Source organism: Ornithorhynchus anatinus, chromosome 9, assembly GCF_004115215.2.
Source record: "Ornithorhynchus anatinus isolate Pmale09 chromosome 9, mOrnAna1.pri.v4, whole genome shotgun sequence".
Lineage (NCBI taxonomy): Eukaryota > Metazoa > Chordata > Mammalia > Monotremata > Ornithorhynchidae > Ornithorhynchus > Ornithorhynchus anatinus.
Window position 1 is genome coordinate 56024083 of NC_041736.1, and position 25322 is coordinate 56049404.

A 25322-nucleotide genomic window follows, 5' to 3' on the forward strand; every position below is an offset into this window, starting at 1 on the left:
TAAAGTAATAGGTACTGGAGTTATTTTCCCCCAGTGCTAGAGTTCTGGAAGTGATTTAGGATCTATACCTTTCAGAAACAGGGAGGTAACATGGCCCGGCGGAAAGAGCATGGGCCTGGAAATCAGAGGACCTGGGTTCTGATCCCCGATCCAGCATTTACCTGCTGTGTGGCCTTGGGAAAGTCACTTAACTTCTCTGGGCCTCAGTTTCATCAACTATAATATGGGGGTTAAATTCCCGTTCTCCCACGCTAGACTGTAAACTCCCTGTCCCTGTCTACTGACTCTGTTAAACTGTAAACTCCCTGTCCCTGTCTACTGACTCTGTTAAATTATATTCTCCCAAGTGCTTAATAGCATGCTCTGCACACAGTAAGCACTCAGTACAACCGACAGGGTATGAGTGCAAATCAATAAACCAGAGAAGCAGCACGGCCTAGCGGAAAGAGCCCGGGCCTGGCAGTCAGAGGACCTGGGTCCTAATCCTGAGTCCACCATTTGTCTGCTGTGTGACCTTGCACATGTCACTTAACTTCTCTGTGCCTCAGTAACTTCATCTGTAAAAAAAAACTAAAGCCACAAACCTCATGTGGGACATGGACTAACTTGAATCTACCTCAGTGCTTAGAACGGCAATTGGCACCTAGTAAACGCTTAACAAATACCCAAATTATTATTAACCAATTCCATTAAAACAGGAAAAGCAGAGAATTAATAGATTAAGTACTCTATTGAATGCCCGCTTTATTTAAAGAAAATATTTATTAGAAAATCATTAGGAGGACCAAAGAGGTTAAAAACCTAAGGACAGGCAATATCTGTAGGATCATTCTTCTTTCAGCACTGTATGCATAAAGAGTTCTATAAAGCCAGAATCCTGCAACAGAGAGAAAGATGGGAGTTACACGATCCCTCCCTCCATCTTGGGGGAAATTAGTCCCACCAGAAGGGGAGCGATACTTGCATCTGAAACATAAAGGATCTCCCAGTCACGATCCTGATCGTCTGTATACTTTCTATGTTCCAGGTGAAGTTCCAGTGATTTGGGCAACTCATTCGGAGGAAGAACTCCTGGACCGGAATAGTCATCAGGGATAACTTCCATCTGCCAGAAAAGAATCTCTAAGAAAGGTTCTCTCTATAAAAATGGAGAAGATAAGTGATTAGCGGCGCTCCACCAGCCCCAAACCAATATAACCCAGGGGACACGAGCAGAACCCTGAGATTCAGCAGATCCCATTTCTGTTCTCAACTCTGCCACTGGCCTGCTCTGTGTCCTTGGGCAAGTCATTCACCTCTCTGGGCCTCAGTTTCCTCCTCTAAAAAATGGGAGGAGGAGCAGAGATTACGAGCCTGGGTGGAACAGGGATTCTGTTTGATGATTTTATACCGACCCCCACATTTTACAATAGTAAGGGCTTACTAAATGTTGTAATAATAATCGTTATTATTAGATGTCGTTAGCAGATATTCTCCACCTAGAATGAAAGCATCATAGAACTCGTCAGTTTCAGGCAGTTCCTGACTTAATAATAATAATGTTGGTATTTGTTCTAAGCAGTGGGGGAGATACAGGGTCATCAGGTCGTCCCACGTGACGCTCACAGTCTTCATCCCCATTTGACAGATGAGGTCACTGAGGCACAGAGAAGTGAAGTGACTTGCCCACAGTCACACAGCAAACAAGTGGCAGAGCCGGAATTCAAACCCATGACCTCTGACTCCCAAGCCCGGGCTCTTTCCACTGAGCCCCGCTGCTTCTCCAAGTCTGAAGACTTCTCTTCAGGAGGTGGAAAAATAGGGAGGGGAGAGATCTAGAGGAAAATGTGCTTGGGAGTTTCAAGGAAGGGCGAGAGAAAGGAGGGGAGAGCACTAAAGAAAACTGGGCTTGAAAGTCTCAAGGAAGGGAGAGGGACAATAGGAATCAATCGATGGTATTTATTGAGCACTTATTGTGGGAGGCCCTAGAATATAATACAACAGAATTGGTAGTCACATTCCTCACCCACAGTGAGTTCTCTCCTCTCCATTTTTTTGCATCCGGGGGGACAACTGACTCAACTGATGAAGATTATTTCAAAGGCAGTGAGAGGAAAAGTTTAGACAGAGCTATGCTACCCATCCCTCTCGCCAAATGATTGGACTTGTCCAGGGAAAATGGGGAGGAGTAAGGGAGCTTAGAGTGGTCGTGCCCCAGAGCGATCAGGATGGAAGAAAGTGGGTCATCCCTGTCAGGGAGTGACTTACGTATTTTAAGAAAGCCACCCATTGGAGTTCCGTTTCATCTTGGTAAAGGCCAGGACATACCATACTCAGGAGATGAGGCAGCAAGGAGGTAATATCCACAGCCATCAGGAGCCTGAAACAACACAGCTGCAGTTGTTTCCAAGCCCACCTTACAGTCCTTCTACCTTTCAAATTCAGGCCGCCCATTTTCACACAGGTTAAAGTTTCCATGGAGAGCGTAATGACAACAATTGTGGTCTTTGTTTAGCACTTACCATGTGCCAGGTAGGCACTGGGGTGGATACAAGTTGGATTGGGCCCAATCCCTGTCCTACAGGAGGCTAACAGCCTTCATCCAGACTTTACAGATGATGTAACTGAGGCACATAGAAGTGAAGTGATGACTTGCCTAGGGTCATATAGCAGCCAAGTGGCAGAGCCAGGATCAGGACCCCTAACATACTGTTTTAGCTTCTAAGTATGGGACAGGAAAAGCCCAGCCGTATCAAGAAGAGTTTGAAGTTGCAGGCCCAACCGTCTTTGCCGAGCGATATTTAAAGTACGGAGAAAGCTGCCGTCCATTTTCAGATTCGAGCGTTTCATAGAGGAATTGGATAACAAGCTTCAGCCATCCAGGCTCGGAAAAACTAAGCTCTACCCTCCGGTAGATGAAGAGTGACAGTTGTAAAGTTTGACCACATCTGTGACTCTCAAGCATCAAGGAATAGAGAAGCAGTGTGGCCTACTGGGAAGAGCACAGGCCTGGGGAAATCATAGGACCTGGATTCGAATTCCCCTCTGCCTCTTCCCTCCTGCGTGACCGTAGCCGTTCGTTCAAGCGCTTAGCACGGTGCTCGGGACACAGTGAGCGCTCAATAAATACAACTGAATGAATTTAACTTCTCTGTGCTTCAGTCAGCTCAGTTACAAGTGGGGTTTCAAAATCTTATTTTCCCTTAGAGAGTCCCGTATGGGACGGGGACTGTGTCGGACCCGATTAAAGCAGCGTGGCTCAGTGGAAGGAGCCTGGGCTTGGGAATCAGAGGTCATCGTCCGAATGCCAACTCTGCCACTTGTCAGCTGTGTGACTGTGGGCAAGTCACTTCACTGGGCCTCAGTTACCTCATCTGTAAAATGGGGATTAAGACCATGAGCCTCTCGTGGGACAAGCTGATGACCCTGTATCTTCCCCAGAGCTAAGAACAGTGCTCTGTACATAGTAAGTGCTTAACAAATACCAACTTATTCCTACGCCAGCCCTTAAAACAGCATTTGCCACAGAGTTAAGTGTTCAACCAATACCATAAAAAGCAATCAGAAAGATTTCCTCCTACTTTCAGCCCAAGCGTTGCCTCTGCAGAGAATACACAGGAGCTATCTCTCCTCACTAGCTTCTCTTCGGACTGGGGAAGTCACCTTCCTACTCCAAACTGAGCCAGCCCAACAGTGCTCTTTTATGTCAGGCCTCCAAGCCTCGATCACCATTTTATAAACCTCTAGCATTTAGCAACCCACACCCAATGCATTTCTTCAGTGGCAAGCTCGGTAGTTGGGCTGATAGGCTTCAGGTGTTGTCACCTACTAGCTTCCCTCCTTTGTTCCGCTCGATGACTACTCCGATTAACTCTGCTAACAACCCTCAGGGGAGAGGATTATGGTCTGCACACAGTAGGTGCTCAATACATGCGATTGAATGAAATTACAGCGGAAGAAAGCTATGCATTTAATGGTTTTCCTTGACAAAGTACTAAAAGAAAAATCCAAGAAATAATAAAAGGACTCTATTGACTTTGGAAATGACTCTCGGACTGTAAGCTCCTTGTGAGCAGGGAAAGCGTCTACCAAATCTGTTGTATCATCCTCTCCCAAGTTTGGCAAAGTGCTCTGCCCACAGGAAGCGCTCAATAAATAATTGATTTATTTCTCCCATTTTCTGTCCAAATGGTGAGACATCTTTGCTCCTTGGGGGCATGTTCTTTTCTCTGGTAACTTAATGGGCTTAGCAGGCTACGGAAACCTAAACCGAGGGGAAGAATTGCAAATGCGGGATTTTCTGGGTTCCACAAAAAAGACCCTTCCGTTTTTGGCAAGATGTGAACAACTTGTAACCTCTCACACTGTTGCATTGTGGCACAGCACAGTATTTCACACTGACAATTTGCTTTTAGCACTTGCTCTTTTCCCTATTTTTTTTTTCCGGTCTGCCTTGTTGCCTAAAATACCACTGCAAAATTTACACGAGAGACATAATGTCTCTGTCTAAACAACATCAACATCAACGCGTTACGTTTCCCACTTTCCATTCTGAGAAATGTATTCACATTTGCCAAGCACCACAGCATTCCAGGAACTCCTCTCTGTTCTCCAGTTCCGTCTGCCAGGTTCTCAGAACTTTTCAAGTAATTACTTTTTGGTTATCGAGGGACTCAGAACAACCAAGGGGCATGTTGCTCATATCAGTCATTGGGTGAGCTGACGCTATTTTGTGTGAATGGCCCCATGACTGAGACCACATAATTGCAATAATTAGGAAGCTCACCTCAGGGTATTATTGGAGTGACCCACCCAAACCTAAGTCCATATGGTTTGAAATAGCTAATGAGTCAGTTAATGTGCTATGTCCAGGAGTAATGGGCACTCGATATGGATAGCGTGAAGGTATAATTTACCAACTTTCTGACTGATGAAGGTGTTCAAGTGGACATTTATAGCATTTTGCAACTCAGGGAGAGGGTTCAAAGTATTAACGGCTTTGAGGGCTTAGGTAAAGAGAAAAGGCAGCCGACATCAGATGGCAGAAACAAAACTGGCATCTCTCAGGCCCTGATGGAAAAATCGCCTCTAAACTGTGGGCTCCTTGTGGGTAGGAAACACACCCGCCCACTCTGTTGTACTCTGCTCCCACTAAACATTTAGTACACTGCTGTGGACCCGGCAAGCTCTCGGTAAACAGGATCGATTGAAAAATAATGTTGGTATTCGTTAAGCGCTTACTATGTGCAGAGCACTGTTCTAAGCGCTGGGGTAGGTATAGGGTAATCAGGTTGTCCCACATGAGGCTCCCAGTTAATCAGCATTTTACAGATGAGGTCGCTGAGGCCCAGAGAAGTGAAGTGACTTGCCCACAGTCACACAGCTGACAAGTGGCGGAGCTAGGATTCGAACCCGTGACCTCTGACTCCCAAGCCCGGACTCTTTCCATTGAGCCAAGCTGCTTCTCTGGGAACTGAGGCACAGAGAAGTTGAGTGAGCAAAGAGGAATTTATCCAGATCATTTAGATTGCAAAATCATTCAATTGTATTTATTGAGCACTTACTGTGTGCGGAGCACTGTACTAAGCTTTTGGAAAGTACAATTCAGCAATAAAGAGAGACGACCCCTGCCCACACTGGGCTTACAATTTAGAAGATAATAATGGTATTTCTTAAGTGCTTACTGTGTACCAAGCACTGTTCTAAGTGCTGGAGAAGATAGAAGGTCATCAGGTTGTCCCCCGTGGGGCTCGCGATCTTAATCCCCATTTTACAGATGAGGTAACTGAGGCACAGAGAAGTGAAGTGGCTTGCCCAAGGTCACGCAGAAGACAAGTGGTGGAGCAGGAATTAGAACCCACGTCCTCTGTGTCCCAAGCCCGTGCTCTTTCCCCTAAGCCATGCTGCTTCTGCTCTAGACTATAAACACTGAAGGAAGGATCGTATCTACCAAACTCTTTCGTACGCCTCTAAATGTTTAGCACAGTGGTCTGCAAACAGTAAGTGGTCAGTAAATATCATTGATTGATTTTGATTTCGACCCAGAGTATCACGTTCACTAATGTTGCCCTAATGGGACTGTTTAGGAGAAACTTCCCTTTAGCCACGAACAAAACACCGGGGAAACCAGGAGGATTAAGGTCCCCCAAATGTTCACAGTGTGCAGGTTGTGTAGACATGGTAATAAAAATGGTTCTCGTTAAGAGATCAACATGTACTAAAAGCTAGGGAAAATACAATATAATCAGTTGAGACTGCCGACGCAGACTCTTTCCCATAGTGGGCTCACAGGCTAAGAGGGCAAGAGAGCTGGTATTTATTTCTCATTTATAATAATAATTATTGCGGTATTCGTTCATAATAATGGTGGTATTTGTTAAGCGCTTACTATGTGCACTGCACTGTTCTAAGTGCTGGGGTGGATACAAGATGATCAGGTTGTCCCAGGTGGGGCTCCCAGTCTTAATTCCCATTTTACAGATGAGGTAACTGAGGCCCAGAGAAGTTAAGTGACTTGTCCAAAGTCACACAGCTGACAAGTGGTGGAGCCGGGATTAGAACCCATGACCTCTGACTCCCAAGCCCGGACTCAAGCGCTTACTATGTGCCAAGCACTGTTCTAAGTGCTAAAGTAGATACAAGGTAATCAGATTGTTCCATTGTTCCACGTGGGGTTCTCAGTCTTAATTCCCATTTTACAGATGAGGTAACTGAGGCACAGAGAACCGAAGTGATTTGCCCAAGGTCACATTTATAGGAGGGAACTGAGGGACAGAGAGGTTAAATAACTTACCCAGGGACACACAGCAGACAAATAGCATGGGGATTAGAACCCAGGTCCCCTTCTCTCAGGCCCATGTTCTTTCATTAGGTCATGCTGCCTCTAACAGTAACAATAATAATAATGGGGTATTTGTTAAGCACCTACTATGTGGTAACCACTGTTCTAAGCGCTGGGGGATACGAGGTAATCAGGTTGTCCCACGTGGGGCTCACAGTCTTAATTCCCATTTTACAGATGAGGCAACTGAGGCACAGAGATGTGAAGTGACTTGCCCAAAGCCACACAGCTGACAAGTGGCAGAGGTGGGATTAGAACCCACGACCTCTGACTCCCAAGCCCCGGCTCTTTCCACTAAGCCACGTGGCTTCTCTCTATTATTGTGCTCATTAACCCTTTCCAAGGGAGGGCGCAAAAAGCCCCGGGGCTTGACTGGTTGTCTTTAGAAATTATCATTAGAGCCACAAAGTACGGAAAGACTGACTCGAGTCGGAGGTCACGGGTTCGAATCCTCGCTCTGCCACTTGTCAGCTGTGTGACTGTGGGCAAGTCACTTAACTTCTCTGGGCCTCAGTTACCTCATCTGTAAACTGGGGATTAACTGGGAGCCTCACGTGGGACAACTTGATTACCCTGTATCTACCCCAGGGCTTAGAACAGTGCTCTGCACATAGTAAGTGCTTAACAAATACCAACATTATTAGTATTATCTGAAATATAAGGAATTGTGATTTACTAAGCCCACTCTAATATTCCTCTAGACCCTAAACGCGTTGTGGGCAGGGGATGCGTCTCCTGATTCTGTTGCATCATACTCTCCCAAACAGTGCTCTGCACAGAGAAAGCGCTCAGTAAATACCATTGATTACCACTACTGAGGGTTAGGCCTCCATTTTCTTACCGCAGATCCTTCCTCGGGGTTAGAAGTGGGATTCAGGTGCTTTGTTATTCCTGACAGCTTCCAGCTGGGAAGAAGGAGCTGCTGGTGAAGAATGGAGGCCTGGCTTTTGTTGGGATCGAACTCCTTTAGGAGAAGATTACTTTAAGCCTCCAGGAAGCGGTGCAGAAGAGGGTGTAGAACTCAGAGTAAAAGCAGCCTAGCAGCTTGGCAAGGTTTCACCTGGAAACTGTGGAGCCCTGTGAAAAGGGACTTCTTCTATCACGTTTGGTTTGCTTTGGAGTGAAGATCCAAAACGATCTGGGGAGTGAGTTGCAGCTTGGTGAGTGGGAAAAAAAAATTCTTTGTTCAGTACCTGCTTTGAAGATGGTCAGTGTTGAATTTCTAGAGTTTGACTTGGTCCTGGAAGTTAGTAGGGTAATTAGAAAAGAAAATCCTTGGGTGTCCTTCCTAGTCAAGACACAAAAGACGACTCTTTCCCATTCTCCTGGGTTGCAAAATCCGGAATGAGATTCAACTGGGAGCTAGTCTCCATTTCCCCCGCAGCCAAAGCTTAGAGGAGAGGTGGGGCCGAGAAAAAAGGAGGTGAGAGATGTTGTATTTGAAGTCTTGCTGGAATGAGAATGTTGCTTTGTCTTCTGATAGTGTTTGCTTGTTATTTGGAGACCAGCTCTATGTGGAGAGTTGGGGAGTGATGCTGAAATTAACTAGGTAAAAGAGAAAAGCTCACTGCTGGCAGGGAATGTGTCTGTTCATAATGATTTTGTACTCTCCCAAGCCTTCAGTATACTGCTCTGCACACAGTAAATATGACTGAACCGATGAAGGAAAAAGATATTTCCTGCCTCTATTTTTAATGTTCCACTTCACAATGGTGTGGTCAAATGCAAATAAATGGGAGAGGCCAAAGTCTCTTAAGGTCCGGCTTTCTTGCTCTTGACAAGTGGAAACAGTAGGCATTCACGCTTTCTGGGAACAAAACACTCTGAAATACATAAGGAGTTCTCCCTTTCATGTCAGCTTTTGCTGCGTTGTAAGCATCTATTCATTGTGTGTGTTTGTGTGTAGTCGTTGAAGAGATGTATGATAGCACGCTTTCCGATTTGACTTTATCTATTGGCTTTAGTGGACACTAAAAATCCATCAGGGTGAATGCTTATTATTTCACTGGCAATCTGACCTCACTCTGGATGAAAAGTGGTGATGGATGATTAATGTAAGGGGTGGGCTCCCTTTAACTTTGTACGTAATGTTTTGTAGATTAAAAAAAGGTTGGAATAGTTCTCTGGGTGACTATAAAAGGCTACCAAACTGTTGCATTTGGCAGTTGAACAAATTGAACAAGTGAATCGGTATGATTTGGGCGGGGGATGGGAGGGGAGGGGTTTAGAGGGATTCCTCAATTATAATGGCCCCAGAAATGGGAATTTAGCCAATGGTGCTGCCAAGGGAAGGAGGTGATCTTGCAATTCTCTTTTCTCCACAGTCTCAATCTCTTTCCTCTGTGATCTGTTGCCCTTTCTTGAGCCTCTTTAATGGGTTTTCCAACCTTTCACATTAACAGAAACTCATTCTTATGATTTCCTATGTTGGAAAAAAGCCCTATACAAAATGATTCTGTAAAATGAATAACCAAAAATGCAAGAAAGGAATCTGTGTGAAGGCAGGGATAGCACACGAATTTTGAGGCGCACATAATTGGTCCTAATTGTCATCTGAAGTAAAAATTCATTATTTCTTAAACTGGGATATTAGTAGCGGTTCTCGTTGAATAATCATTTTCAAATTGTAGGTGCAAAGTAAACTCTTACTTTCCCTACTCTTTCTTCCATCTGCATCTCCTGTGCTCTTGAATCTGTACATTCTAACCAGTTGATACACTTCATCCTCAGATCCTCAGCACTTATATATGTATTCTTACATTTAGCCATTTCCCCGCTCTCTGTAATCTGTCTGTTTACCCATCTAGATTTTAAGCTCCTTGTGGGCAGAAGGTTGTATCTACTCTCCCAAGTACAGCATTCTGCGCACAGTAAGCTCCAAATAAATACCATTAATCAATTGACTGAAATATCCTGCTTTTGAGCCAGTGGTTCAGTAGCTCAGTTTGGCACTGTCCCTATGGCATGGCTTCCTTGCACCAGGCAAAAAGTCGATATAATAAAGTTTGCATTTGTTAAGCGCTTACTATGGGCAGAGTGCTGTTCTAAGTGCTGGGGTTGATACAGGGTAATCAAGTTGTCCCACGTGAGGCTCACAGTCTTCATCCCCATTTTACAGATGAGGGAACTGAGACACAGAGAAGTTAAGTGACTTACCCACAATCACACAGCTGACAAGTGGCAGAACTGGGATTCGAACCCATAACCTCGGGCTCTCAAGCCCAGGATCTTTCCACTGAGCCACGCTGCTTCTCTAAAGATATACTCTTTAGAAGGCCTCTAATTTGGTTTTATAGTTGGGTATCAGTGCTTGTCTGTATTTCCTGATCTGTGTGTGCCTCTCTGCCTCTTCATCCCTCTGTGGGCACGTTTGTGTGTGTGTGTATATATATATAAATCCATATAAATATAGCAGCTTGGTTCTTGTAATGAGAGTTAGTGTAATAAATGAGACACACTTATACTACAAGATCAATTTGTCTGACCTCAGATAAATGTTGCTCTTGATGATTTTTAAATCGAGTGCAAGGGTCATCATATTAATGGCATATTAATAAGAAACAACCCTGACCATGCAATATTAATACATTTGCATCACTATTTTCCAGAATCTGCTAAAAGGGAATGATTTTGCCTTTTCTTTCTTAAAGGAAAAGTTGAGATTCTGTAACTCTAATAATGACTGGAAATTTAATTTCTGATGAAAGGGTAGAGTAGATAAGTGATAATGTGGTGTGGTATGTTTTTAATAAACTATTACATTAATTTTCTGCATGTGAATCAACCATGAGCCACGTAATAAGATGGAGAAGGGGATTTTTGTTAAGTGCACAGTCAAGATGAAATTATTATTATTCAACTCTCCTGTGAGTTTTTCCTTTTGCCCCCCACCCCCCCCAAGGAGTTTGAGATGGATTGCCTTTTGAACATTTACAGACTTGAGGTTAACTGAGAAAATGTTTAAGGAATTCGGTTTACATTATCAATTGTCCTTTAGTATTTACTCGGCATTCCATTCTCTAAGTCCTATATTTCAATAGATTTCTCAGCCACCGGTTAATGTAGAAGAAAAAGGCAGAAGCAAAATTACACATCTGAAATCTTCCAGGAAGAAAAACATTTATTTTTGTTCTTCAGAGTTCTCTTCAGGGTCACCACTGACACTTTCAACTGTGTGAGGTACTCTGCCACTCCAGCAAAGTCATATATAAAGGTGATAAGAACTTTACCTGCAGCTGAGTACATCACCACTGTGGTGTGATTTTTGACTTTCTTCTTATGAATATCGTGCAAACAAGTCATTCCACCCTAAGTATATTTAGACTGAAAAAATAACCATCTGAAGATATAGCTGTACTCTTCAACTACTGATGGAGAGAAACCTTAGGATACAGTGGGAAAAGGACATTCCTTACATACATCTTTATATTTTGACATTGGATTTTCATAGCATTTTAAAGAAAAAAACCACTAGAGGTTCTAAGGCAATACATTTTTTTTCTACTTTTAGGTTTCTTTTGTCCCCAGATCTACCAGAGTCCATTTTCTTTGCCTGCTGTAATATTCAGAATGGCCCAGGTATAATGACAGAGACAAAAAAGCAATCCATTCTGATTCCGCCAACCTGCTTGAAAGAAGGTCCCCCTCCACCTCCCTCCCCCAAACTGTGTACGTTAACATTTCTGCTTTACTCCCTCCTTCTCTCCCTTCTGCATCACCCGTGCACTTGGATCTGTGCCCTTTAAGCACCTGATCGTCTTCCTACAGCTCTATGGACATAACCATAATTTATTTTAATGTCTGTCTCACCCTCTAGACTGAGTTCTTTATTCTCTGTTGTACTCTGTACTCTGTTGTACAGTGCTTTGCACACACAAAGCAGAAAGAAAGTTGGCTGATGCACTTTCACATCAAACAGGAGCTCCTTACCATTAGCTTTAAGGCACCCCGAATCATCTAGATTACCTACTACAACCAAGTCCACACACTTCGCTCCTCTAGTGCCAACCTACTTATTGTGCCTTTGCTCTCTTCTACAGCCCTCACTCACGTCCTGCCTCTGGCCTCGAACTCCCTCCCCCTTCATATCTGACAGGCCCTCACTCTGCCCACCTTCAACTCATCTCCTCCATGAGGCCTTCTCTAAGCCCTCATTTCTCCCTTTCCCACTCCCTTCTTCATCTTCCTTGCATTTGGATTCACACCCTTTATTCACCCCGCCCGCAACCTCATAACACTTACGAACATATCCGTTATTTATATATATTAATATCTGTCTCTAGACTTTAAGCTTTTTGTGAGCAGAGAATGTGTGCACCAACTCTGTGGTATTATACTCTACCAAGTGCTTAATCCAGTTCTCTACACTCAGTTAAGACCCCAATAAGTGATGGATTGGAGCTGCAGTTGTCTTCCCTTCTCCACTCTGCATCTCTATGCATTTGGATCTGTATTCCTTTAGCATGTGGCCCCAGTCCCCAATACTGATGTACCCAACCTTGTACTTGCCCATTTCCCTTCCTAATAATTTATTTTAATGTCTCTCTCCCCCTGGAGACTGTAAGCTCCTTGTGAGCAGATAACGTGTTTGTCAACTCTACTGTATTGTTCTCTCCCAGATCCTTAATGCAGTGCTTGGCACACAGTGAGAGCTCGATAAATGCCGGCAATTAGTCGATCTCGATGGAGCGTTGAGATGTTTATGCTTATTTAGTTTGTGTGATTTCTAAGAAACGTCTTGCTATGTAAAAGTCAACTATGACTCAAAGGTGTCATATTCGCATACAGTGTCTGGACAGGAGATGAGAACAACCCATACGGGAAGAAAAATGATGTTTCAAATCTGTGGCACAGCAACAATATGACAAAGATTTTGCTCATTATAATGTAGTTTTATTGAGTTGCTGTGTCTGCCCTGCATATTAACAAGAGACAACAACATCATAATGGGAGGGGTAAATACTATGAACACATCTGTTGCCTTCTTAGCAATATAAACGCTATTATTAAGTGGGGTGGGGTGGCGGGGGAGACTCACAATGAGAGGAAAAGCAGTCCAGACACAACTTGTGTATTTGTTCCTTTGAATAAATATGATATATTAGAGGGATGACACTGAATCCTTGTTTACAACATTTATTAATAGAAGGCTCAATTTCACTATTCTCTCAGACTGCAGCTTTGGATCCAAGAAGCTCTTTGACTGATGGATGGAAACATCACAGAAAGGGTTGGGTACAAATGGAGCTGGAACCTTCGAATTGAAAGTAGGCTGGGGAAATCGAAAAGATAAGAAAAGATCGAAAGATAGAGAAGCAGCATGGCTTAGTGGAAAGAGCATGGGCTTGGGAGTCAGAGGATGTGGGTTCTAATTCCGGCTCCGCCACTTGCCTGCTGTGTGACCCTGAGCAAGCCATTTCACTTCTCTGTGCTTCAGTTACTTCATCTGTAAAATGGGGATTAAGACTGTGAGCCCCACGTGGGACAACTGCTTACCTTGTATTTACCCCGGTGCTTAGAACAGTGCTTGACACATAGTAAACACTTAACAAATGCCATCATTATTATTATAAATACCTCATATTTTTTGTAACTCAGTCTAATATCACAGCACTCTGTCTACAAAGGAAGGGTCGGCAGCAAGAAAGATTGCCCTCCCAACTTAAAAAAAAAATCTTTAGCAGTGTTAAGTTGAGAGAGGGCTTCTACTGTAGGAGAGGTGCTGGTGCTTAATGCTTATTTAGTCCATCAATCTGTAGTATTTACTGAGCTCCTATTGAGTATGAAGCACTGTCCTAAATGCTTAGTAGAGAAGCAAGGCCTTCTTGCCTTCAAGAAGCTTACAATCCCAAGAAGCAGGTAGCAAAAAATATTTACCAACGATGGGAGCCTTCCCCAATCAATTTCCAGTATTCATTCATGTAATCAATCATATTTATTAAGCACTGACTGTATGCAGAGCACTGCACTAAGCACTTGGAAAGTAAAATTCAGCATTAAAGAGAGACAATCCCTGCCCCGCACCAGGGTTACAGTCTAGAACAGGGGAGAGCGTCCCATGTAACATAAGCCCATCTGCCATCCTTTAACACTTATGTCCTTATTTATAACTATTCTCCGAATTTATATATGTTTACTTGAACATTGTGATTCAGGGCATATTCCCTCTTCTACCATCTCGTCTCTCCAGTTCCGGTTACGCACTTCTGCACTCATAGGATTTCGGTACAAAAGACTGTCATACCCAACCATTTAAGCACAGATCCATTTCTCTTCTCTAAAGGAATTTTAGTCAGTTTTCCCACCTGGGCTATAACTACCTTGTGGACAGTGATTATTATGCGTTCTAAACTTTACCGTCCCCTCTCAGAGTGTTTTAGCACAGTGCTTGGTACAGAGCAGGAGCTCAATAAATGCTACAGACTGATTCCTCTGGACTTTAAGCCCATTATGGGCAGGGAATGGACCTACTCTGTTGTATTATACCCCCCAAGTGCTTAGCACAGTGCCCTGCACCAGTAAGCACTCCACAAGCACCATGGATTGATTGCTCGAAAGATGCTTGATTGGATTTTGCTTTAAAATGGTTGAAATCCAATATTTTCACTTTTTGTAATCAAAGTATGTATGTAGTTAGCATGATATAGTCACGACCATGGGTCAATTTGATAACTGCTCTCTTGTCTCCATTCTGGAGGTAACCAGGAAGGAAATTTCCTGTTGCCAATGGTAACAAAAAATCCTTCAGGGTCCATGAAGAACCTTTGCGGCAGGAATGGGTCGACCCAAATGTCGGGGGGTGGGGAGGGAAACTTGCTCTCCTTTTCATCCACTATAGAAATGTAACAGGTAAATTAATCTCAAAACTCTTAACAGTAATATAATTCCTTGTGCTGTTTTGAGTAGAAGATTTGGACTTATCTTGGAGAGAAAGCTTGGGGGTGGTTAACACTGCCATTTAAATCTCTGAGTTCAGGGACTGGTCTCAATCAATGGTATTTATTGAGAGCTTTGTGCAGAACACTATACTGAGTGTACATCAGAATGGGTAGGCACATTTCCTGCTCACAACCAGCCTACTGTTCACTTCCTTATTTGCACTAGAATTTTTTTAGTGGAAATTCAGGGTCAGTGTCTCTGACTTCCTGCTCTGGATTGGTTTTTCGACAGCAGTGACCCAGTCGAACAAGAAACAGTGATTTGTTCTAGAGCTAGACTGCTAGAAGGACACCATGGGATTGGAGTGGTTTGCTTAGAGCAAAGTATTTGTGAAAATTGGGATACAAGGAGGCCGAGTCCAAAGCAGAATCAGATCCCAAGCGGGACAAACCCACTGGTGTAACAAGAATCATTTCTTAACTTGTAGCAGTGAGGGTGTGTTGAGCTCACGATCTTTTCATTCTCATCTAAACGTGTGTGTAAGGACTTGGCTGATAGCAGTGTCATCTTCTTAATTAACAGTATTTATTCAGCGTTTACTCTATACAGAGCATCGTACTAAGCACTTTAGAGAATACAATATGAGTTGGTAGACACGTCCCTTGCCCACAAGGAGCTTACAGTCTTGGCGGGGGCAGCAGATGATTGAAATGAATAATATCCAAATAATAATAGAATCTGAAAGCCTCGTGTTTTACTGAAAGGATGAGCCTACCACAGTATTGGCATCAAGTTCAAATGACTAAAGGTAACCCGCGAATGAGAGGAAAGTTTGGAGTGCATTTTGAGGCTGACCATCCCTTTTGAAAGCAGGGCATCTAGAGACGACGGTAGAATTTAAGTTGCGCATCCGAAGAAATACCTCTTTCCACTTCAAGTTTCAGTACAGCTCTGTAAATTAAGAGTTCATTTCAACTGCCTAGTAGAAAGCGCCCCATTGTTTTGAAATCGTGCCACTCATTAGCTTTACAATGTGGATATATGGCGTAGCTGTAGAAAGACAGAAGATGGAGCGTGAGCGTTTGAAAAACTTAGTCCGCTGCTGTGCATATTTATATTTCTACAAATGATTTCACAAGCCTCTTTTCAGAGTCATCACAGAGGCAAGTTTAAGTCCATCATCTGAATTTCTATTTGTATTATTACTATCTAATGAATTCTGTAGTACAGCAGGTGTCAAATCATATCTGTTGTTCTGCAATCGGGTCTGAATAGAAGATGTATTGCTATTGCAAATGAATCTAATATGAATCTAATGAGCAGTAATGAGCAACTGTTTTGTCATTATTGAGGCAACCACTGAGATGCTAATAAACTCTCATTTCTGCTCTTTAGAAAAAAGCAGTGACCAGGATTTATAACATGGCCCTTAATGTCCCCAAAGCCTGAGGCAAAAGAGAGCAGAGCAACCCCTAAACTGAGCATAATTTAGTCATTTTCTATATGAAGGTCCTCTTATTTCTGCTTATTAAAATGAACCTGTTTCAGGCCTTTCAAGCATTCTTCTGCAGAGAAAAGATGAGGAATGAGTGCCTATTAAAGTTAAGATGATGGGCAATGCTGTTTCATTTTCTTTAATGTAAGTACAATAATTCCAGAGTTTTCCATTTGACATTTCTTTTCGCACTGTAGGAGCGGCAAAGCCGAATCTCGGCAACTCTTTTAACCCAGTCATTTTAGAAGTAACGCTATCGAGGGGAAGTGTTGGAGGAGCCGGAACTTAGCTCCTTTTCCAAATGGCCATCCTCACTTCAGAAATCACTGACATGGAACAAGACTTGGAAACTGTACGGTTTTCTCTTCCTGAGGTAGAAGAGACATGATCTATGACATTTTTGTTAAAAGGTCATTAGAGGGTCCGGTTTAATATTTGCGGGGTGGAATGCCAGATCTACTGGAATCTTCTGAGTGCTCTGCACTTTACCCTCTCCCCCTTGTCAAATCGATCTCGTTTGTCTTGTAGGCGGAGATCATGTCAGCTAACCCTCTTGTACTCTTCCAAGCGCTTAGTACAGTTGTCCTAAGAAGCCACTGCCTGTGGTAAAATTCACCTGTGAGCGCATGTGTGAAGGAAATGGCTAATGCAGGATCCACAGTCCTGGACAAATTGTGTCCACCAAAGTGTTGTTCCTTGGGTTGCTTTGCTTGGTGTTGGCAGTGCCTGGTTCTGTTTTCTCTTTTGCCTCCTTGTCTCTTTCCTTACTGGTTCTGCAATGTACCCCCTGGTCCCAGGTAAATTCCATAGTGGAAGGCCAGTCTGATATCTTCTCCTATTTCTGTTAGGTTTCTCTGCCAATGTTTTATTACTGTGGTATTTAAGTGCTTGCTAAGTGCCCAGCACTGTTCTAAACCCCCGAGTAGATAAAAGCTAATCAGATTGGACAGAGCACCTAACTTTGGTGTCTGATTGATTCTTGACCGCCAGGTGACCCATTTTAATTGATTTCTTATACCGCCGCGTGGATGTCACCTCAGTCCCTGTAGAGTCAGCCGAAGGCCTGGGGAAGTTGTAATTTTTTTGCTTTTCTTTCTCAGAGCTCGTCTGTGAGTTTATTGCTGTTCTGGTGGTCTACAATAAGTCTGTTTTGTTTTATCACTATTTTGTGATAGTGGAGGAGGAGTCTCAATTAACCTTTGCTGTCCATGAATGGTCTCTCTGAGAATAGTCTGTGGACGATTCAAATGACTCTCAGCTGATACTTTAGTAAGGGTAGTCAGAAAGTTTTCTCTCCTTTTTGAAGTTTGGGATGTTCTAAGGTCTCTTATTATTAGAATCGTGTCTCCTCCTTATCTGTATCTCTATTCTGACATCTGTAGGCTTAGGTCAATTGCATTTTACGTTTCTATATTTGTGGTTTTGCCTATTTGATTATGAATTCTTCGAGGGTGGTTTCTTCCTTTGTGACTCATCCCAGACTCCTAGTTCAGTACCTTGGTGTGTGTGGAGATTGCAAACTCCTAGAATGATCCTGTCGTTTAACTCTTCCTCACCGCGCTCTGTCCACTGACAATCGATTATTGGCTGAGTGACTCCTTTTCCCAGTAGCCTCTGATGTCTTCCCACCAACAATTGCCGATACTTGTTCATTTTAGAGGTTCCCTTTCTTCCTTCCAACGGTCAGACTGTTTGAGAATGAAACATCAGCTCTTTGAAATGGATTCTCCAAGCCCTCTTCACCCCATCCCTCTCAACAGGGGGACCCACAAGACCGTGGCATCGGATCTGAGAGGAAAATCGAGGGGTGGGTGAGGCCAAGGCGGTCGTCAGAGGGGCGGCTTTGTTACCAAAAAGTCTCTCGTGTCCAGCCGGCTCATCCGATTCCGTATTTATTTATCGGGAACCGTTTAGTAAACCCCCGCTCAGACACACATCTCTCAAATCATTCTGTGAGTGAATCGAGCTCTGATTCTGAGCAAAGCTATCCACCTCCCTGTAGGATCGTGCAGGGGACATAAACCAGAAGGAAACAAATGTTCAAACCCAGGTTTTGCTAACGTACTTTCAGATTGCGTGGGGCAGGACCTAAAATTCTTTCTCCCTGGTTTTCTCGCCTCCTCTGGAGAGCAATTGCTTTCCGGAGCAGGCGACTGCTTAGCGCGTCTCATCTTAATGCAACTGTTCTTGGGATTTCTGAGCAACCTCACCAGGGGCCAAAGAGCTGTCCCCAAAGGAATTAGATTCTTCATTCGAAATCGGCCACAGAGAGCACCGCGCTGCCCTAAATGACTTTGTGTTGTCGGTGCGGAAAGTTGTTATAATGTAGCAGTGAGAAGCAGATTGACCCAAAAAGTCATCATTATACTCAGTCAGAAAAGGCAGAATTTAGCCAAGTGCCCGTGTGTTGGAAGAGAGATATTCTTTGCAGCTACCGCGGGGGAGATGGAGGCATTTGAGAGGGACCATCAAAATATTCTACTTTTGCAGATTTTCCTCCCCTTTGCCTTCAGAACTGGTGCAATACCAGTGGAGGAAGGTGATATTTCACTGATGCAGTAGGCTGAAGAATGGGGTGCTGGAGAATTTGCAAGCATGAAGGGCCTTGAACGTACCCTTACTATAATGTAATATCACACAACTGCCTTTCCTGGGTAGGTTTAGGCGATGATATCCATGCCATTGGCCTTAAATCAGGTCCCCTGACTCCAAAACCCAGCTCTGCCACTTGCCTGTTGGGTGACCCTGGGCAACCGACTGCTCCGCGTCTCAATTTCCTCATCTGTAAAATGGGGATTCATTATCTGTTTCTCCTCCTATTTAGATGGTGAGGCCCATGTGAGACAGGGACTGTGTCCGACCTGATTATCGTGAATCCCAGTGATTAGAGCAGTGCTTGGCACATAGTAAGCACTTAACAAATATTATTATTGCTTTGTAATCCTCGGGACATACTTGACAAGAGCAGATCCCCATCACCATTGTAATATTGCTGGCGTTTATTAGGTGCTCACTTTGTCCCCCACGCCCAAGCCCTGTGTGAAGCATGAAGCAGATACAAGTTAATCAGATTAAATATAGCCCTTGTCCAAGGGAGAGCGGGGTTTTTTATCCCCATTTTACAGAGGAGGAAATTGAGACTGAGAAAGTTTAAGTGACTTGCTCAAGGCGCGGCCTACGACTTCAGAATCGGCCCTTCTGAAGGATGGTAAGCTCACTGTGGGCAGAGAATGTGTCTACCAACTTTATCATACTGTAATCTCCCAAGCGGTTAGTACACTTAGTTAGTACTGCAATAAATACCGGTGACTGATTGTCTCCTGACTCTGAAGCTCCTCATTCCTCTCCGCCCTGACCTCAACACATGTCCAGACGTTGGTTTGGGTGGCTTCAGGGAAGTCCCCAAGGCAGCCTGGATGTCGGCTGTCAATCGTAGGTACCACAGGCCAATGAGAAAAGCAGCCCACAGCCTGCCTCATCTCCAGGAGACCAAAGGAGTGCTCTCAGGCCAAACTGGCCTCGTGGACATGGATGCAAATACCGACCCCGGGAGCCTGGGAGCGCTGGGATGATGACCCTCGGTTCTGAAACGGCAGGACCCCTTCACCCCCACCCCCCGAGGCTGTGCATGGAGGAAGGGCTTTGTAGAGCTAGTGGCCTGCTCTGGGCCATTTGCATTTTCGCATCCCTGCCAGTTATGTTTCAGGTGGGACTTGAAGTGCAAATAGGTGAGCAGGGATGGATATCCACATTAGCCAGCTACAAGCGCATCTGGGATTTGTTCCCCAACCTCCCGATTCCTAGAGTAGTGGGTTTGAATTGTGACAGGCTAGATCTCATCTCTCTGTCTCTCTCTCTCTGTGTCTGTCTCGTTGTCTCTGCCTTTTTCTGTCTCTCTCTGCCTCTCTGTCTCACTCATGATAATTTCTTTCCGTTGAATTGACTTCCCCCATAAGGCTATCACTGAAAACAGATTTTTTTCTTTTTAAATTCTGGTTTTTGAGACGGGTCCAAACTCCAAACCTCTACTGTTTTGAATGTTACATCTCAATCAGTTTCAGGCAATGGCCCAGCACTCTGGAGAAGGCCCTTCCATACAGAGTGTGTTTATTCCTTATGATTCTGTTCTCTCTGCTCAGTGTGACATGCTGGTTCTTACAATACAGAGGTCACGCTTCTCTGTTACCCCGTGTCTGGTTCACTGAACTCTCCTCAATCTAAGGGGCCCCTTTGGAAAACTAAACCGCGACTAGAAGACCCGTGGTTGTTTTAAAGATTCCCCAACTGAACCGGGCTGGCCATGAGGAAGGAGAGACGGGCCGAGGCTGTTTCTCCTCTCGCTAAACGATCTCCAGTAGAGACAGCCCCAAGGTTATTTGTATCTGTTCTCCGCGTTAGCGGTGTGCGGTGGGACTCCTCGAAGGCGAAAGGCATCAAAATCACAGACGCGGTTGGTTTTGAATTTTGAAATGGGAAAAATGGTGTCGGCCCTCTGCAACTCTTGCAGATTCTCCCTGGGCGAGAGTGGCGACAGTGGTGTCTATGGAGTGCCCTCTGCATGCAGAACACTGTGCTGAGTACTTGGGAAAGTACCACAGAAGCGAGGAAGTCATAGGTTTGCCAGGCACAGTGCAGAGGGTTCTTCGCAAACAATTTCACATCTTTTCCTTCGATGAGACTTGTTAGAGTTCAGGCTTCTTGAACTCGTCTCCCTCTCCTCCTCTTTATAGATCACAGCATTTCCTGAACATCCCCTGGGTGCAGAATCCGAAAGAGGCCTTGCAGAGGTAGATTGGAAATCAGATATGATCCCTGCCCTCTCTGAGCTAATAATCTAATGGAATTAGGATTCCCTCTTTCCCTGCTATAATAATAATGATAATGATGGTACTTGCTGAGCGCTTACTATGTGCCAAGCACTGTTCTAAGCGCTGGGGTAGATACGAGGTAATCAGTTTGTCCCACAAATAGTCGCAATCCCCATTTTACAGATGAGGTAACTGAGGCACAGAGCAGTGAAGTGGCTCACCCAAGGCCACACAGCAGACAGTTATCATCATCTTACTCTGTGCTAGTTATTCAGTGGCTTCTCCAGTGGGGCTGGTTTGACTAAACTGACAATGTCTGGGTCATCGCTTGCCACTGGACTGTCTCTCTAGGTCGCGGGCAAGTTTGCATAGGTGTAGATGTTTGTCTACGGGTTCAACAAAAACAGTCCGAAGTCGTGGCTTTTCTGAAACTGTTTAATAACTGGCGATCTCCTTCGGCACATTAGCCAAGAATCTCACTGCCACCCATCCACATTCTCTCAGTCAGGCTCAGATCTGGACGACTTCAATTCTGGTCATTTTTTGGGGGAGGGGAGGCAGAGGAGGGAGTAGAAAATGCACTTGTCCTGATAAGTGAAGTACACTCTGGCAGTAAACTGTACCCCCAAGTGAGATAAATTGCCTCTCAGGGTACAAGCGTTTGATTTAGTGCAGCGGAAGATGTAATTTACTAATAGCTTTATCCGAGCTCACCCCACACAGGATTTCGAGTTTTGTTATTCAATGACTCCTTTCTTCCAAGAATTTCAGAGCACAGAGATTGCCACCCATTTCCAAAATGTGAGAACCTGGAAAAACCCTGAGCCATTTCCATTCTTGAGTGTCCTTGATTGTAAAGCTCTCGGAGAATGCAGAGAATGTATGCTCTGTCAATCAATAGAGTCTATTAAGGACCCACTGGGTGTAATTCTCTGTACTAAGTGCTTGGGAGAGTACAAGAGAATTAATAGACATGAGCCCATCTCTCCCTGAATCAAGCATTTAAAGCAACCGTCAGCTTTAAAGTCTCAAGGGGCTTACTATGCCCGCATCCTGCCTCTGGCCTGGAACTCCCTTTCCTTTCATATAATAATAATAATAATGATGGTATTTGTTAAGCACTTACTATGTGCCAAGCACTGTTCTAAGCGCTGGGGTAGATACAAGGTAATCGGGTTGTCTCATATGGGGTTCACAGTCTTAATCCCCATATTTGACAGGCAATCGCTCTCCCAACTTCAAAGCCTGACAAAAGGACATCTCCCCCAAGAGGTCTTTCAAGCAATCAGTGATATTTATTGAGCACTTACTATCTGCAGAGCACTGTACTAAGCACTTGGGAGAGTACAATAGAGCAGAATTAGCAGATACGTTCCCTCCCTATAATGAGCTTACAGTCTGGGGAGGGAGGACTAAACCCTCATTCCCTCTTCTCCCCCTCACCTCTGCATTGCTCTTGAACTTGAATTTGGATCCTTTATTCACCCCATCCTCAGCTTCACAGCACTTAGGTACTTATCCGTGGCTCAGTGGAAAGAGCACGGGCTTGGGAGGCAGAGGTTATGAGTTCGAATCCCGGCTCTGCCACTTATCAGCTGTGTGACTGTGGGCAAGTCACTTAACTTCTCTGTGCCTCAGTTGCCTCATCTGTAAAATGAGGATTAACTGTGAGCCTCACGTGGGACAACCTGATGACCCTGTATCTACCCCAGCGCTTAGAACAGTCCTCGGGCACACAGTAGGCGCTGAAGAAATACCAACATTATTATTATTATTATCCATATTTTATTTAGGTTAATGTCTGTCTCCCCCTCTAGACTGAACAGTGCTTGGCACATAGTAAGTGCTTAACAGATGTCATCATTATTATTATAGACTGTAAGCCCCTTGTTGTCAGGGACTATGTCTACCAACTCTGTTCTATTGGACTCTCCCGAGAGTTTAGTACAGTGTTCTGCACATTGTATGTGCTCTACAAATACCAGTGATTACTTATCCCGGCTCTTCTCCCACTACAACTTAAAATGCACACTTTACTCCTCTATCAGTCAGTCAATCCAGTGGTATTGAGCCCTTCTGTGTGCCGAGGATTGTGCAAAGCACTTGGGAGAGTGGAATATAAGAGTTGGTAGACACGAATGCCTGTTCACAAAGGTCTTATGGTCTACCAGAGGAGACACACTTTAAAATAAATTACAGTTGAGGGAGATCCTAGAGTATAAGGATGTGTACATAAGTGCTGAGGGGAAGGCGGGAGTAGCAAAGCATTTAAGGGGTACGGAGCCAAGTGTATGATGAGGGAAGGAGAGGAAATATGTCTCTCTAGCTCTCCCTCTTGGTCACATTCTCCATCCCCCTTCATTATTGTTGTTATTATGGTATTCGTTAAGCACTTACTAATGTGCCAAGCATTATAGTAAGCACTGGGGTAGATGCAACCTAATCAGATTGGACACTATGATTATGGTATTTAAGTGCTTTACTATATACTTTAAGTATTTACTATGTGCCAAGCACTGTTCTCTGCACTGAGGCAGATGGAAGTGCAGCTGGTTGGACACAGTCCCTGTCCCACATGGGGATCACACTCTTAATTCCAATTTTATGCTTGCGGTAACTGAGGCCCAGAGAAGTTAAGCAACTTTCCCGAGGTCACCCAGCAGACAAGTGGCGGAGCCTGGATTAGAACCCAGGTCCTTTGATTCCCATCTCCTTCGATGCTGATTCTCCTTCATATGTGATCAGCCCCGACTCTCATCCTCAAAGCCTTATGAAAATCGTATCTCCTCCAGGAAACCTTCCCTCACTAACCTCATTTCCGTACCATAACTCACGCCCCATATCACACTTATGCACTTGACTCTTCATCCCCTAAATACTGAGCTACATATCTTTATACTTGTTTGCTTCCCCTTGTAATTTATTTTCCTGTCAGCCTCCCCCACTGGATGCTAGCCTCCTTGATGTTTGCAATTGTGTCTGCTCCATCTATTGTGCTTTTCCAAGTACTTCGTAGAGTACTCTGCACAGAGATAGTACTCAATAAATTGTATTGATTGCTTGGAAAGCAGGGAGTGTGATGGAAATTACTTGGAGCCATACAGATGAGATTACAGTACCGTGGCATTTCTTGCCCACAAGGAGCTGAGAGGCTAATGGAGGTAATAGACATAAAAAAGTATTTCCAGAGTAATCAAAATTGTCGAATAAACATATCGAGGCCTAAGTGTTATTGTGTAAGTATTAGTGAGAGGTGTGTGTGTTAGAGGGGTAAATGAGGCGTAACAGGTGTGTAAGAATTGGAGATGGAGGATTCATTTGTTATGGTTTGGGTTGCTGGAAATTGAGTTGGTGATGTGAAAAAGCTGGTGATGGGGTGAAGGTCACCTGGAGGAAATGTGGTTTGAGAATGGCTCTGAAGATACTCTGCCGAAATGGGTGATTTAACCACTGGGCAGGGATTGTCTCTATCTGTTGCCGAATTGTACATTCCAAGTGCTTAGAGTGCTCTGCACGTAGTAAACGCTCAATAACTACTATTGAGTGAACCACTCTTTTCCTTATTCCTATCTTTCGTCACAGTTTTTAACGATTTCACATTCATCCCTTTATGACTGCTTGCCCTATCCATTAGTTTGAAGGTTCCTTGAGGGCAGGGATCGTATCTTTCTTTTCTGTTTGTGCTCCCAAGGGCTAGTCCAGCGCTGTGCACCCTGGCATCCAAAAAAACCACCACAGATAAGGAGTGATTGGCGGACGAAATGAAGGGAAAGCGTAGCCTAATGGAAAGAGCACAGGCCGGGGAGTCAGAGGAGCTGGCTTTGAATCCCGGCTCTGCCGCGTGACCTTGGGCAAGTCAGTTAACTTATCTATGCTCCAGTTTCCTCATCGGTAAAATGGGAATTATATCCTACATAGCCCAACTTAGACTGAGCTCCATGTGGGACGGGATCTGTGTTCAACCTGATTCCCTTTTATCTACCCCAATGGTTAGTTCGGGGCTTGGTGCCTAGTAAGCGCTTAACAAGTACCATATTTAAGGTGGCGAAGACTGTGAATGAAGAGGATAGGACAGTCCCTAGCGGTGTCGGAGACTGTTCTGGAAGTGCAGCGAAAATCAGAGTGCTTTCCTTGTGCTGTCGCTACCAACTTGAAAATGAAAGGATTGCAGTAAATGCAGAGTGCGCATGAAACATCTGTCAAAACCTGACATTATCTCATCTTTATGGCCCCAAGTAATTTTCATTAATTGGCTGTAAAAAGAAAATATCAAAAACCTTGTTCAAAATGCATAATAAAATATAAATGCTTAGAAGGCATT

General features: G+C 44.2%; 2 long non-coding RNA genes across 3 annotated transcripts in view; one reads left to right on the forward strand and one right to left on the reverse strand.

Annotated features, from left to right (window-relative positions):
* Window positions 1–965: 965 nt before the first annotated feature.
* LOC114814176 lies at window positions 966–3798 on the reverse strand. The gene is made up of 3 exons (XR_005660364.1): window positions 3561–3798; window positions 2248–2359; window positions 966–1138 (listed from the first exon to the last, which is right to left on the reverse strand). It is a non-coding gene; the product is annotated as an uncharacterized LOC114814176 (long non-coding RNA).
* A 3919-nt stretch (window positions 3799–7717) lies between these two features.
* Window positions 7718–25322, forward strand: part of LOC114814177 — a 33291-nt gene continuing 15686 nt past the window's right edge. For both annotated transcript variants that reach the window (XR_003761926.2, XR_003761925.1), the window contains exon 1: window positions 7718–7980. This is a non-coding gene — a long non-coding RNA (uncharacterized LOC114814177). The remainder of the gene's footprint in view (window positions 7981–25322) is intronic.